Source organism: Geospiza fortis, unplaced genomic scaffold (genome assembly GCF_000277835.1).
Source record: "Geospiza fortis unplaced genomic scaffold, GeoFor_1.0 scaffold130, whole genome shotgun sequence".
Lineage (NCBI taxonomy): Eukaryota > Metazoa > Chordata > Aves > Passeriformes > Thraupidae > Geospiza > Geospiza fortis.
In genome coordinates, this window is record NW_005054300.1 from 1,865,092 (window position 1) to 1,876,149 (window position 11,058).

Below are 11,058 nucleotides of genomic sequence, written 5' to 3' on the forward strand. Positions count from 1 at the left end.
AGCTGGCCCCCAGCGCAGCCAGGACCCGGGGTTCTGGAGGGATGGGTGGTGTGGAGCGGCTCTCCTCAGTGCCTGGCGCTCAGGGCTCAGCTCCTGCTGCAAGGCGCCTTTAGCTGCTGAGACTCCGCCAAAGAAATGGGCACCGCGACATCCCCGTGTCTCCTTTTGAGACAAAATCGGGAGCATCCCCAGCTGTCAGCTACTGTAACCTCGGACCAATATGCTGACTCCTCTTCCTGTAGCAGACAGCTCAGGCTAAGCCCAACCAAGCAGCCTTCGCAAGGGATACCAGAAGGTGACAGCTACACCTCTGTGTAGACAAATATACCCAAGTGTGACAGAGCACCTGCCATCAGTCGCCCTTTCATTTAGGATGGGCTTCAAGAGCAAGTTCCTTGACGACTTGTTATAACAGATCTTTCAGTATTTTGCTGAGAAAGGTTTAGCTTTTTGATGCTAAGTTCTCAGGTGGTTGCAATCAGTTCCCCTTTCAAGCCTTGATGGATTCTGCACTGCAGTAGCATCTCAAATTTATAATTTCTAAATACATTCAAATTAATAGGAGTCTACTAATTGATCTCAGTACTTGCTAGTCTGGACTGGGCCCACAGGCTCACATTCAGCAGCTACTTCAGCAGAATCAAAACCATGAGTAAATTTGGGAACCACATCAGGTAGTCAGATCTGAGTATCTGCTATTTCCACCAGATTTTTTACAACTTTTGGCAATCATCTGGACTAGTTTCAGTGAAACAAGGCTATTCACATTCAATTATCAAATACCAAAATTCTGCCAATCGCCTTTGTGTGAGTCTGGCAAACCAGACATTTCAATGTGGTTATGTGGGCTTTTACTAATAAATGCTGGACCGCATTAAAAGCAGAATTGTATTTTTGGCATATTGGGTCACAAGGCAGAAACCAGTTGAAATTTCTTAGTGACAATATTTCTTACAATGACTGGATGTTTATGTGCTGTTATTAATCAGTAAAATTTTGTTGTGGACTGTGCAGGATCCTCTGCAAGACATGGAAATACACACTTTGCCTTGAGAGCTTGGAGTCTGAAAAAAATGTTTCTTGTGTGACTTAATTGAACACAGTCATTTGCATTAAAAGACTGTCATGTTGTAGGGAGGATCTGAATGTTTTGTCATGTACCTTTACATTTCTCAGGCCCCTTGTGTGCAAAGTGTCACTGCCCAGTTGCCTTAGCATTGAAATATTTACCAAGGATATGTGCTACATGTACTCTGGTTCTGTTAGAGAGTCTACTTCTGCTTCCACTCACTTTGCTTTAAAAAAATTATTATTTGAAATCTAAAGAAATGTTACTTTATACTCAAAAACCCTGATTTGTTCTGAAAGGCTGATATAAAGCAGAGCAGGACAATTGTCACAAGAGATAAATCAGCCAAGAAATTTACACTGCTAACTCCACCCTTCTGCTGCAAATCCTTAAATGTGTCATATGAGATTAGACTGATACTATGGCAATACTTGTGCCAGCAATCAGAACTAACAGACATTTTTGCAAAGGCAGAATTCATGCATGAAAGATTTGTTTTTAATCTGCCCAAATGGAGTAGGTAATTTTATACCCTCCTACTGGATGCTGGAAAGCTCAGCACCAACCCACTCCCAGTCTCCATCAGCAATGTTTGTCCCCAGATCTCACTGGCACAGACCTGTCCCAGAGCAGAGAGTGAATACAGGAGTTCACAATCCTTACAAGAATTAGTGAAGGGTCTCTGAGGATCAGGAGATTGTTGCCCCAGAAACCTCACAGGACTGTACAACGGCCTTGAACTATTGCCATCCACACTGAAATGAGCAGGAGGAGAAATATAATTAAAGAGCATTTCATAACCTACGTGGTTCTGAATAAAGGTTTCACTGGCAATTTCGTTTGGACATTGCCTAACTTTTAAAGGCTTGGCTTTGCAACATTCATAATGTTCCTGTAACACCTGTAGCAGTTCCTGTGCTCCTGAAAAGGACAGCAGTTAGTGCAGGATCATGCAGCACCACAGCACCTCCATGGGCCATCAGCTGGGTGTCCCCACCCCTGTGTGTCCTGCACAGACTTCTCCTTTTACTGACAGAGAAACAGCAGCAGTGGCTGTTATCCTCCATCCAGACCAGCAGCAGAGGGGGATGAGTGTTGGAATTTGGATTATTCAGTGGATTCATAAGACCATCCCTAAGGCTATTTAGTATTTACACAGTTGTCTCAAGCATGTTTCTACAAAACACTGTGATTTATTAGGAGCTAGCTCTTACACAATGAACTAAAATAAAGCAATTAATTAGTTAAGCTTGCTTAAGCCGACCACAAGATCAATCTAGCAACTTCAGAATCATCTTTGACCGAATTCAGACATCTCTGATATATAGTCCCACTTGCCTTTTCTTAATTTAGTGGCTGCCAGACTAATGAATTGACCCTTTCTCCCTCGGTCATGTGGCCTTTTCACTACCTCCTCCCAACTGTAAAATTTTTGTCATCCAACTGCCCAAAAGCCTGCTCTCCTCCCCCAGGCAGGCAGCTGCTGCTGCCTTAGCCAAGGACACTCAGCTCCAGTGGTTTCTGTGCTGCTGCTGGGGCAGGGAGCACAAGAGGCAAATTCTTTGCTGGCTGAGCCAACATGAAGTGCAGCCTCAGGGAAGCTCTGTTCCACTTCCAGCTCTGCAAGTCAGGATGTCCCAGCAGGCAGAGCCCATGGTGCCCCTCTTCACCCACACACCCCCTGCTCTGCGCTGTGTGGGGCTGCTTCCCACAGCTCTCCCCTGCTGCTCCATTCCCTCCCTGCTGCCTGTGCCCCACCTCCACTCTCAGGCTTGCATCACCTGTTCCTTCCCCAGACTGTCCCTCCTTTCCTAATCTCCAACAGGGCCTCCAACTTTGGCTCCCCCATGCCAGGTCCTAGTCCAGTCTCTTGTCTGGTTCTTCATGTCACTGCCTATCCCCCTGAATTTCCACTCTCTTCCTTTTCCTTTCCTTGTACTGAAGTTCTGTTGTGTCTTCTGTCTGCCAGTTCCTTGCCAACCAGTCTCAACATAAAACTCTAATTCCCACTTGTTCATTCTTTCTTTCTTTCTTTCTTTCGGTATCTCAATCTCCCACTATCATATCTCAGATCTCAAAATTTCACGCTAGGTTTTACCTTCTTCTCATCTACACCTCAATCTATCTAGACCTTCCTGTCACATCCTATTCCTTTCCCTTGAGTTGTCAGTTTACCAGAAGTTTGGCTTCAGTCTCTTGGCCAAGGGTTGCAAGGGGTTTAGTTATTCTGGGGGATAGAAGCATGTTTTGAAGGCTGATGGCACAACAAATCCCACTTAATTTTGTGAGCACCATGGCCATCATGGAAATAGTCTTTGCAGCAGCAGAAGACAGTTCTTTTCTGTCTTCCCCTCGAATGGCACCTTTGCTCCACTGCCTTTACTATGAGTAGACAAAAACTGAGAAGGCTGGACCACTTGGCAGAAGGGGAGAGAGGAAGGCACAGAAACCAAACCTGGAGGATGCCCATGGAGAATCAGAGCCCTTGTCAAGGTCTAGAAGCTGATCCTCAATGCACCAGGCTGACACCAAGCTCTGTCCCATTGAAATCAGACTCTGACCCCCCAGAGCAAAAGCTTCTGCTTGGGGCAAGATGCCTTTGCAATACAAAGAAGGATGCAAAGAAGGGGAACCTTAAAATGTGGTTCTCTGTTGAAGGACTACAGTACAATAAGATGTTGCTATTTTTACTGTCACTTCCTTTTACATATTCAGAGCCAGGTCTGCTTACTTGAGTGACAAGAAGTTATTTTTGCTTTTTTTTTTTCCAGTTGTTTTTACAAAGCAAATGTATGATAAAAGGACAGAGTACCTATGTTCCCAAAAACAAGCAGCACGATTTAGGATTTTAGAACTACCTGTAAAAACTAATTCTGGTCCTGCCAGCTTCTACTTTCAACTCATTAGCCACCTATCCATGTCTGTTAGAAATGTTTTTAAAAGGCTTCCTAGGTCTTAAAAGAGCTCTTCCAGGTGGAAAGACAAGACATGGCAATACTGAAGCAGCACATCCAGAATGTCACGCATGAAGTTATTTTCTTATTTACCTGTATGAACACAAATATTTTCCAGTATGTGCTGTGTCCTAACTGTCCCAAGGCCAGCAGTTCTTCAGTTTGTTCAGTGCAAGGGAAAACTGCAAATCCAGCAGCCTATCAGGCAAGCTAATCTTCACTTATACAAACCAGTTCAAACAATTTATCTTTCAAAGTCAACACAACAAACAACAGAAACAAGAAAGAGCTTTTTCATTCACAACAGACAATAAACTGTATTTTTTTAGTGTAGCTATTCTAGACAGGATAGTAACAGCTGTTAGAAACTCCTATTTTCCTCTGCAGTGAAAGACAGGGCAAATTAAAGGCTTCAGTTGCCTGTACTTTGAAAGGGGAGAAAGGCCAGAATGAAAACTCAGTTAAACTGAAACAGATGCTGATTATTCCAGCTCCAGTCAGGACAACCATAAAGAAACCAACCTTTCTTAATTTAATTTTCCTTTCTGGTACTTGCAAATCCATTTCTGACATCCCAGGGTAACTCAAAAGGACAAAGCAGGATCCAACAGGATGCCCTGTGCTCTGGTAGACAAGCTTCTCATAGCTTTGGTCTGCAGCACCTGAATTTCAGTAGGTAGTGTGCCTTCCAAGGACTAACCACATCCAGGTCTAGTATAACTCTCACAACTAAGGGGCAAGAGGGGATGAGTATTCTCAAAAGTGAGTTGAAATCTACAGAAGTTGAGCTTCCTCTGTAGCCAGTAAGATAAGCCCAGTGCTTAGGCACTCTGAATCACATTCTGAAGAAATCACTTTTTCCATTGACCTCATGCAGACCCTGGGGAGTTGAGCTTTCCAAGGGAAAAGCCACTTCCTCCCCAGGAAAGTGCATTCAAGTCTAAGTGGCCCTGGGTTCACCAGCTTTTCACATGGCTCACGAGCTGCTGGAGTGCTGTAGGTCTGTGCCTGCAGGTGGTACAAGGCATCTCCTACCATTTTACCTGTTTCCCTTGGCTCTCATGGCAGCCTTCTAAAAGAAGCTGGCACCAGTACTGTGGTGTGGTGTGGCTCAGATTTCATTTGCACTGCATGTTGTTTCATGCCTCCAGAGATCCCTGCAGATTAGTACCAGGCTGACTGGAATGGCACGGTGCGCAGAAATGCGAGGGCAGCCCAAGCTTTTCTCTGCTCATCTTCATACAAGGGCATATCCTGACTCCATTCCACATAAAAGAGGGAGCAGGCTTCCACCTCCCTGCTGTCCTCTCTGATCTTCCTGCTCTCAGCAGCCACAAGAGTGGTAGTGTAGCCTCTCCTTCTGAGACAGAGCCTGACCACAGCCAGTTCTTGACTGGATCATTTTAGCTGATAAAGGTGTGAAGCCAAAGGAAGGAGGCTCCCGCAGTAGCCAAGAAAGGGGAAAGGTCTCTGGCAGTGGTGGCTCCAGGAAGGCAGAACAACTTTATTACAGGCTTTTTTGAGATTGCTGTAAACACCTCACCTGTGTCCTAAAAGTGGCTGGGAGTGGCAGCATAGCCATGCTGAGCTGTGTGAAACAGCTGCCCCTGCCCAGGCACGTATCACTGCCAGCAGGTTAACCCAGGCCACAGGCACAAGCAGTTTTCCTTGGGATTACAGCTTGTCACTGCTGCAAGCCCTGCTGCCTGAAATGTGGAAGATGATGAAGATCAGCTGAACAGGAGAGTCTCCAGGAAGACAAACAAAAAACACACCACTTGTTCGCATCCTCACAATCAGAAAAATATTCCTTAGGAGTGACCCAGGAAGAAGAAGTTGAGTTTGAATAAAATATTTGCCTGTTGGTCTTAATAGCTGCAGTTCTATTATTTTCTCTTCCTCTTCAGAGTGCCAGCAGAGATTGAGTGCTGGAGCCAGGGATGTATTTCCTGAAGGGTGACAAACAGCAATAAAGCCTAAAGTCAATTCCACACTGAAATTCTTACATAAATTGCTCCTTCCTGAAGAAAAGAGATGGATGAAAAATAAAATCAGAAAGCAGTATGAAATAAGTAATCCTACAGTTCAGTTACAGGAAGTGACAAGAACAACCCCCAAAATCAGTCAGGGAGCCAGGCATTACAGGGAGTACACCTGTAAAGGGAGGTTACAGCTGAGAATTTCTAAATGAAACCCTGAAAACTAAATCATTCAGGTGCAGATAGATCTTCCAAAAGGACATAATTAAACTCCTTCTGCCCAGAGCCATGAAAACTAGAGCAGAGTGAGTGCCAGCAACCCTAACATTCACTATTATTGTGGTGTGCACCAGAGCCTTGATCTTTGTGTGAGGGGCTGTACAAGAAGAGTGTTCTGATTCAGAGGCTGAAAGCCAAGTGTAAGACCAGAAAAATGACAGATGTTTGTCACAGGCACAGGGAGCACGAGAGAAGAAAAGCAGCCAGAGTGTTGCCAGGCTTTTTTATCGGCCATACAGACAAGGAGAGTGTCAGAGAGAGCTCAGAAAGATTATTTTTCAACACACATTATTAAGATCCTGATAGGAAGGATGGGAGGAGGCACAGAGATGTTTGAAATGGCAGCAGGTAGGCAGTGGAACTGGTCATCACAAGCTGATCTTGGGAAAAGAGCTGATACCCCAGTAATACTCTGGAACAGATCAACAGGGATGGGCTGGGGAAAGATGGATCTTGAAGAGGAAGGAGCAACACAGAGAGAAGGGCTAAGAACAGTCCTGCATTGTGAGGACAAGGGCTTAGTTATCCAAGAGTTTTCTTTCCCTCTCTTGTTTCCCAGGGGGAGGAGCGGTGTTTCAAGGGAGAATAATACAATCATTTCACTGTGTTGAGAGATTTATGGTTTGACTTTACCATGTGTTAAAATATTGATTCTCTTTCTAACATATGCTTGAGATACTGACAATGGTTTTTTTCTCTATAGAAGACTGACTTCTGCAAACAAAAGGTGGGACTTCACGGTAGGATGCAGCGAGGATGGGTAAAAAACAAAGTGATGTAAGAGAAGCACAAGTCTCAAATTTCTTCCACTCAATTAAATAAAGATAGCAAGAGAGACACAGAGCAGTGTGTGGTGGTGAGAAGCTGGAATAATTAAACAACAATCTGACAGACGGTGCACTTACGGGCAATTACAGCAAGCCTCTGCTGGCACTCCAGGGCACGGGGCCAAAGACTTAAGGGATTCAAACCACACAAGTAGAGCAGTAACCTCCTAGAAATGCCAGTGTAGAGCATTTGGCTCTACACTGAGACTTACAGAATGGGACTTACATGGAGCCAGGTCTCTGCATTTACCAGGTGTTAGCAAGTAGAGCAGCCTGTCAAAAAGCTGTGTCTGTGTCCCTTGGATAATGCATTTCCAGGCACGTCTCCTTGCCTTTTGCAAACAGCTTGAGGATCTGCATCAAACTGCACCAAACAACAAACTTAAAATAAGTATATGCAGAAAGCTCAACTAAAAAAAATTAATTTGTCTGTCAACTTCCTTTCAAAAACAAGGACTGGGTTAAACACCAAGTAATCAAGCTTGAGGCTCTGAAGGCATTTGGGATTCCCACAGGGAGCCACGCCAGGCTTTCCGTTCCTTGCCTTACCCCACCCAACAAACCCAAACCACCTTCCTCCTCCTCCTCCTGTCTCTGAAGCTGGGCTCTGTGTCCCATGGTACCACTCAGCAGCTTCAGGGACAACTGCATGAAATCTGCAGGTGTATTTCTGAAAGCACTGGGATGCATTGTTCACCAAATGCTGTCACACTACATTTCTGATCTCATCAGCACACAGAGGTGAAACAAGCTCTAGAATTTGAGAAAAGAAGAAAAGAGAGAGAGATCCAAGTGGAAAGCAAACACAGATCAGGTGCTGTTATAAAAGCTTCTTAAACTGTCAACAAAGTATTTACTTAAACTCAGAACAGAAAGTCACCTTCAAGATGGGTAGTTCTCATCAAAGTGGCTTTATTTTTAAACACCCCATGTCTGGAGCTGCATGATTATACAGGACTCTGAACCAAATTTTTACTTTTAAAAGTAAGGACTTGATTCCAGACTTTCTTGTCGTATGGAAAACATGAACTTGAAAGGCTTAAAAAGCAGAAGGAAAATAAAAAGCATTTAAAATGTATAAAGACAAAACCCAAGCCTCATAAACAAATGGGACCGGCAACATTGCTTCACCTAAATGCTTTTTTCTTCTACTTAGTAGGAGATGTTTCTCAAGACTTGAAATAAGTGTTGTTTTGTATCTGCAGGGCTTTCAGCAAGTGGCTGCCAAATTACGAAACCCTCTGGATTCCAGCAATGCACATCTCTGCTGTCTGCTGCACTCAGAGTATCTGGGAACAGGAGGAGGAAAACAAGCTTATCATTTATAAAATTATTGCTGGTTTTGTGGCTGTGAGGCTCTCTGCAGTGCACAAGAATAACTTGTTTGTGACATCAGTAAAATAAGGATGTGCCACCTAGAGCACGTTGTCCTCTCCATGGATACCACGCTCAGGCTTTCTCAAATAACACCGGGCTTCATCCCAAGGTTGAGTCTCAGGACTCTGGGAAGCTTCATGCCATGGGGACACAACTTGAGACCTGGGCACAAGGACAGTCTTGTTCTGACTTCTTCAGCCCTGTGGAATGGTGCCAAGAGAATGCACTGACTCAGCACAGCCCCACTGCAAGTGCACGGTGCTTTTGCCAGATGGAAGGGTTTTGGCAAAAGCTTCCCAGCTATTCCTGACAACTGGAAAGGCCCGTGAGAGAAATGAATGGGTGCTTGAGCACATGTCAACCCCAGAGGCCAAAAAGGTCAAAAAATGGGGTATAACTATGAATAAATACCAGCCTTACTCAAAACTAAACCCAGTCCTGTTTTTAAGGCACTTTGAAAAGTAGGATATTAAGCTGCATGCCCATGCCTCCCTCATCTCTCTCACCCAGACTTCCCAGTCATGAAGGTGGTAACTATGACTTTTTTTTCCCCAGGAAAGGAAAAAAGGAAGGAGCTGTCTTAAAAACAGACTTACTAGAAACTGTTGAAAACAACCTCCACAATCACGCCTGTCCCAGTGCTATCAGCTTCCTAGATAGGCTGCCAAGCTGGCATTTGAGTAGCTAAGAAAATGGATCTAGTACAGGATGCCAGACTTCTCAGTCACTAAAATGCTCAAGCAACAAACTGAGCTGACCATTGTTTCTTATCACCAAGCAAACAAACCCTGTTGGCAGGAAAACTGGTTTTGGAAAGTGATTCCCTGCACAACTGAGACGGGCTCCAAATGCAAGTGTTCACATTATGCTGGACTCCAGGTGGTCTTGGCACTGTGAAGGACACTGGCGAAAAACCTGGCCTACAATTTGATTTTAGCATCTTGCTTTCAGCTCATTTCTGTTTCTCTGCAGGCCAATTTGCTACCACAGGAATACTCCTGCTTTCACAGTGCAAAGTTTTCAGTCATAACTAGGTATCTTTTATGTTCATTTTTAGCCATAGGCATACCTAAGATGCTGGATCGGTTCTCACAAACAAACTGACAAACAACTACAAATTACTGATCTGCAAATTGCATGTACTGTTTAAAATGCCCTGGTCTAAAAACATCCATCATAAAGCAGTGCCTTGTCCTTTCCCTTCCAGTCAGCACAAAATACTGACTGGCACATGGAAAAGCACATCAGACAAAGGAACTTTTCCCACTGAAATCAGTGGGAACGCTTCTGAGCACTTCAAAGGGTAGAGAAGGATGTCCCCAGCAAGCACGTCCATTTTACAGCCTCACCAACACTGATATTCTGACCTGAAAGTGGAATATGTGAGCAAGGCCAAAAAGAGCCCATTTCTGTGCTGCCCAGGAGCAGCCCAGGAGAGTTACCTTTGGCCAGCTCCACAAGGCAGGGAGGAGGAGCCCTGCTCCCAGGCTCTGTGGGTTCTGCTGGCCTCCAACCCAGCATCAGGAGAGGCTTCCAGCGAGGTGGAACCGGGTACCTGAGGGATTGTCAGCTTCCTACTCTAGGTTGCCTAGAGGAAAAAGGAAATAGTTCTGGAACAATGCAGACAGAGGCTTTAAATAACTGTCAGAGAGGTGCCACTTACTGGAAGTTAAAAGTTTTATCACTACTCTCCCAGCAAACCTTGGATCCCACAGCTGACAGGTCCCCCCTGAGCTAGCAGAGCGAAGGAAGCACGGAGACAGCCACCACCAAGGCAGAATGGAAAACAATTATTAGCAAAGATCATTTTCCCCCTCATTTTACTCATCCAGGGCCACTCCTGTGCATAGAAGGAAGCCAGATCTCAATCCCAGCACACTGAAAGGAGCCAGGTTAGCAGGATTACCAGCCTGAGCTGCCAATCCTCAGGGGCACAGGGTGTGCAGGGCACACAGGCAAGCTCATTAGCAAACTCTAAAATTACAACACATCCCGGCATCGGGGCTCGCTGGGGCCCGGCCAAGGCCCGGAACGGGTGAATCCCTCCCGGCCCCTCCCGGGTCACACGCGGCTCCCCGGGGCTTTCCCAGGGAAGCTGCTCCCAGAGCAAAGATCCCGCAAAAGGCGGACCCCTGTGGGGGATCCCGGCGCACTGGCCCGTCCGGTTCGGCGGCATTCGAGTCCTCAGCGTTTAGAAAGACAGCGGCTTTTACTGCTGTTTACATGTCAAACAGCAGCGTGATTCACAGCGCGAATCCCGAGGCGCTGCCTGGAAAAGAAAACCGGGACGCGTACGCCCTGGCCACGCCCGTCTGCTGGACGGTGTTTGGTGGGGATTTTATTTACAGAAGCAGAAAATAAATCATAAAAGCGCCTCAACGCCTCAGATCCGCGACAGGCCCTGGCGGGCGGGCAGGTAGTGGCTCGCCGGGCCGGGCAGGCCCGCGCAGGTGGGACGTCTCCGCCCCAGAGCAGAGCCCGGTGCAGCTGAGGCGGGGAGCGGCATCCCAGAACCCCGGAATCCCGGTACAGCCCCGGGGGAGTCGCTCCCGCCCCGGCCCCCCCCCCGCCCC

The 11,058-nt window shown here is 46.1% G+C and overlaps 2 long non-coding RNA genes across 2 annotated transcripts in view; one reads left to right on the forward strand and one right to left on the reverse strand.

Moving 5' to 3' along the window:
- The window catches only part of LOC115948600, a 9,581-nt gene extending 954 nt beyond the window's left edge, over positions 1-8,627 (forward strand). Inside the window, exons 2-3 of the long non-coding RNA XR_004082405.1 lie at positions 6,985-7,058; positions 8,314-8,627. This is a non-coding gene — a long non-coding RNA (uncharacterized LOC115948600). The remainder of the gene's footprint in view (positions 1-6,984; positions 7,059-8,313) is intronic.
- Positions 8,628-8,649: 22 nt separating this feature from the next.
- LOC115948598 lies at positions 8,650-10,636 on the reverse strand. Its single transcript, XR_004082404.1, has 3 exons — positions 10,616-10,636; positions 9,928-10,073; positions 8,650-8,685 (listed from the first exon to the last, which is right to left on the reverse strand). It is a non-coding gene; the product is annotated as an uncharacterized LOC115948598 (long non-coding RNA).
- Between the last annotated feature and the right edge of the window lie 422 nt (positions 10,637-11,058).